The sequence below is a fragment of the Molossus molossus genome, unplaced genomic scaffold (genome assembly GCF_014108415.1).
Source record: "Molossus molossus isolate mMolMol1 unplaced genomic scaffold, mMolMol1.p scaffold_m16_p_1, whole genome shotgun sequence".
NCBI lineage: Eukaryota > Metazoa > Chordata > Mammalia > Chiroptera > Molossidae > Molossus > Molossus molossus.
Window position 1 is genome coordinate 181087685 of NW_023425344.1, and position 4524 is coordinate 181092208.

The following is a 4524-nucleotide window of genomic DNA, read 5'->3' on the forward strand; positions in this document are numbered from 1 at the left end:
CCCATGCACCAAGAGGTCGCTGGTTCGATTCCCGGACAGGACACATGCCCAGGTTGTGGACCCAATCCCCAGTGGGGGCATGCAGGAGGCTGTCAATCGTCTCTCTCATCGATGTTTCCATCTCTCCCTCTCCCTTTCTCTCTCTCTAAAATCAATAAAGGAGGGGGAAAAAAAAACCTTTAAAGAAACATCCGGAATACTATTTGACCAAATGTCTGGGCATCATGGCCCATCATGACACATAAAAAGCAACCATCACAGATACTCTATACTGGATTAAATAAACGTCCCTCTATTTCTAGTTTTATAAGAGCTTTTTATAAATCCTGAGTTTGTGTCGAATTTTATCAGGCAACTACTTTTATATTCCTATCTTCATTTGGTCTATATATTGTTCAGCAAGATGTATAAGTTTCCTAACATAAAACCATTCTTGCATTATTGAAATAAATCCAACTTGATCCGGGGAAAAATGTCTTTCAGTCACTCTTTGCTCATCATTCCCACCGCCACCACCCGTGTGGGGCAGAGAGCAGTGTGCCAGCCCAGTTCCAGGCTGGTGACAAAACCTGTAGGGCTTCCTGTCTCTACCACCAGCTCAGGGCCTGGCCCAGGTGCGGCCCACAGGCTCCAGGAAGAGCCTTGTGCAATCCATGGGGAGCTGGGGGTGGGGCCTGACAGCTGACCCAGTCACAGTCCCCACCCAGAGCAGGGTGGGGCTGACAGGGCCTCCTAGCCCTCAGGTAGTCAGGGGTCTGGGGTAACAGAAACTAGTCAGGGCTGGGGGGGGGGGGGGAGTGACAGACCAACACACTCACAGGCACACTCATGCCCCAGGTATGGCCTTAAGCCTCAGCCCAGCCCATTCAGGGGCTGTACAGGACTCCTCGGCATTCTCTCTGGCCTTATTGAAAGTTTCCCAAGTTGAATGAGTTATTTTTCCGCTTGTGCCCCCTCTCATTCTTCAGAGCATAGATTGAGGAGCAAGATTGAGGACACAGTGGCCCACATTGCCTGGGCTGTTCGGAACTTCTGACCCCACTTCCCAGGGACTCACCAAACCACGCAGCCCGCTCTCACTCCAGATGCCACAGTCATTTCAGACCAGCTAGCTATAAACCACCCTTAGGTCTGATTTGCTAAAACAACTCACAGAGTTCAGGAAAGCTCTATACTTATGACTACAGTTTTTTTGTTTTGTTTTATTTAGGGTGAAAGGACACAAAGAATGGTCTTGGGGTTGAGTCCTGGTCAAGGCACATACCTGGGTAGTAGGTTGGATCCCCGGCCCTGGTTGGGGTGTGTGAGGGAGGCAACCAATCGATGTGCCTCTTTCACACTGATCTCTCTCTCTCTCTTTCCCCTTTCCTCCCTCCCTTCCATTTTCTCTGAAAATCAATGGAAAAAAATATCCTTTGGTGAGGATTAACAACAACAACTAAAAAGCAGTCAAAGAAAGAGATGTACGAGGCAGGACCCAGGAGGAGTGGACGGGGCTTATTGTCAGATTTGGGCTTGTGTGAGGCTATTTACAGAATGCTCAAGAAAGCAAAGTGTTGGTCTGCATCTGTGCTTTCAGAAAGTGAGGGCAATTCTATGACTGGGTATCTCAATAATTTTAATCTGTATTTAGTAAAGCAGCAATTTCTCATGCTAAACAGGACAGGGCAAAGCTCGGTCATTGGTGGCTTCACAGTGATCTTGCTTTTGTCTATGCTAAGACATAATTGCGCGGTGGCTTATCCTGTCTCACTCCATCACAGTTGCACAGTGGTGCTGTCACCTGATGTTGCTGTCGTCATCTGAAGGCCGTGTTCTGTGCAAGTGTGTTCAGCAAGAGAACACCATGGCCCAGCAGCTAGTGTCCGGTCAGCTCCCAGCAACCGAGCCGGGCTGACTTTTTTTTCTCAGTCCTGAGTTTCATTGGTGATAAAATGGGGGTAATAATTCTACTAAACCTATTTGGGCAGCTGTGAGAATTAAGGGAAATAATGTAAAATGTCTGGAATAAAATAAAACACAATAGTTATGTAAAATAATAAAACATATATATGTTTGTCTCAGTTCCTGGTTGTTGATATGGAGCTCCTAAAACTCCTGTAAAAAGGGGTGCTAGGAGCTCTGGCTGGTTTGGCTCAGCGGTAGACCGTCGGCTCGCAGACCAGAGTCACAAGTTCGAGTCCAGTGAAAAGCATGCACCTCGGTTGCGGTTTATCCCCAGACCTAGTCCAGGTCGTGCAGAAGGCAACCAGCCAATGTGTTTCTCTCGCATCCATGTTTCTCTCTCTCTCTCCCTCCCTCCCACTCTGTCTGAAGATAAATGAAAAAAATTTCGAGTGAGGATTTTTAAAAAAAAGGGGGTTGTTAGGAGATCATTTGTCCTGATATTTACTCTTTGACTCTACTTCCTCACACAGAGCTCCTAAGTCCTTTGTAATTTCCCAAGAGATAGGAGCATCTGACACCAAGTTCTGTAGAATTTCTTGGGTAAAGGGCTATCTCTTGTTCTAATGAGATGACTCTGGGGGGGAGGTGTCTGGTTGGGGGCTGGTCACTGGGAAGAACTGAGCCATAATGAGAAGCTTGGAACTTTCAGCCCCACTCCCTATTCTCTACAGAGGGGAGAGAGGCTGGAAATAGAGCTAATAATTGGTCGTGCTTATGTGATAAAGCCTCCACAAAAATCCCAACAGTATGTGGTTCATGGAGTTTCCAGGTTTGTTAACACACCCACACCAGGAGGATGGCACACCCCAGCTCCACAGGGACAGAAGCTCCTGCACTTGGGACCCTTCTAGACCTCTATGTACCTCTTCAGCTGGCTGTTCATCTGTATTCTTCATCAGATCCTTTAATAAGCTGGTAAACATCAGTACGTGTTTCTGAGTACTATGAGCCGTTCTAGCAAATTATTGAACCCAAGGAGGGGGTGTGGAACCCCAATTCATAGCCAGTTAGTGAGAAGGACAGATGACAACTGAGGACTTGCCATTGGCATCTGAAGTGGGGGCTGTCTGGTGGGACTGAGCCCTTAGCTTGTGGGATCGGATGCTACCCCCAGGTACAGAGTGTCAGAAATCAATTGAGTTACAGGACATCCGGGTGGTGCCGCAGGAGCTGCTTGGTGTGGGGGAAAAGCCCACTCGCCTGGCGACCAGGGGTGTCAGAGGTTCCTGTGTGGTGGTAAAGGACAAATGCAGGGGCGTCTTTTCCTGTTCCAGCCAATAGATAGCATCATCACCATCACTAAAAAATAAGTGTTTCAGATAAAATGGAGAAATTGTAGAACCAAAATAAAGCCGAATACATAAGACACAGAGGGAAGAGGGTCCTGAGGAAAGATCATCAGATGAGGACAATCCCAGAGCCGGGATCTGTTGCTGTGACACCCTCCTGGGGTCCAGGCAGCCATAGCTGTGAGTGTGTGTGAGTGTGAGTGTGTGTGTCCCTTTGAGTGTGGAAGATCATATGTGGGTGTGGCAGCAATAAATAAAAAGGATTATACGGGGTTGGGCAAAAGTAGGTTAACAGTTGTTTGTATAGAAAAGAATACAATCATTAATAAATAGTAATACAAAAATAAACTTTTTTCACATACTTACAACTGTAAACCTACTTCTGCCCCACTCTGTGTATCATGACCAAGTCGGATTTATCCCAGGACTGCATCCAACAAGCAATTATTTTAATCTATCACATTGATAGAAGAAAGGGGGGAAAAAACTACATAATTATCTCAAAAGACACAAAAAAGCATTTGACAAAATTCAACACCTTTCATGATAAAAACACTCAACCTACTAGGAATAGAAGGGAACTTCCTCAACCTACCAAAGGGCAGCTAAGGAAAACCATAGTTAATGCCATATTTAATGGTTCTAGATTGAATGCCTTCCTTCCAGTCTCAGGCACAAACATGGATGTCTGCCACTTCTACTCAACATTATACTGAAGGTTCCAGTCGGGACAAGAAAAATAAATAAAAGGCATTTAGATAAAAAAAGGAAGAAGTAAAACCATCTCTATTTGCAGGTGACATGATCTTCTTATACAAAGAAAGTTCTAAGGAGTAAAAAAAAAAACCTATCAAAGATCCTTTTGCAGTTCATAAGCGTGGTGACTGAGTGTTCACACTGTGTGAGATGTCTCTCCTACAAACCTTGTTAAGACTTCAGCACATTACCCAGAAATACACAACCAATTATATTTCCTTATAATAGCAATGAACAATCCAAACATAAAATTAAGAAAATAACTCAATTTATAATAGCATCAAAGAAAATAAAATACTTAGTAATTTAATCAAAGAAGTTTAAGACATGTGCATGGAAAACTACAAAACATTGTCAAAGAAAACTAAAGAAGACCTAAATAAATGAAAAGACATCATCACATGTTTATGAATCAGAAGACTTTCAATTGCTAAAATGGCAATACCCACCCCTATTCATCTACAGATTCAATTCAATTCCCATCAAAATCTCAGCTGTCTTCTTTGCACAATTTGAAAAGCTAATCCTAATA

General features: G+C 44.4%; 1 pseudogene; it reads left to right on the forward strand.

The window, feature by feature from the left end:
- The first annotated feature begins 4092 nt into the window (after positions 1–4092).
- On the forward strand, positions 4093–4190 carry LOC118622735 (annotated as a pseudogene).
- The last annotated feature ends 334 nt before the right edge of the window (positions 4191–4524 follow it).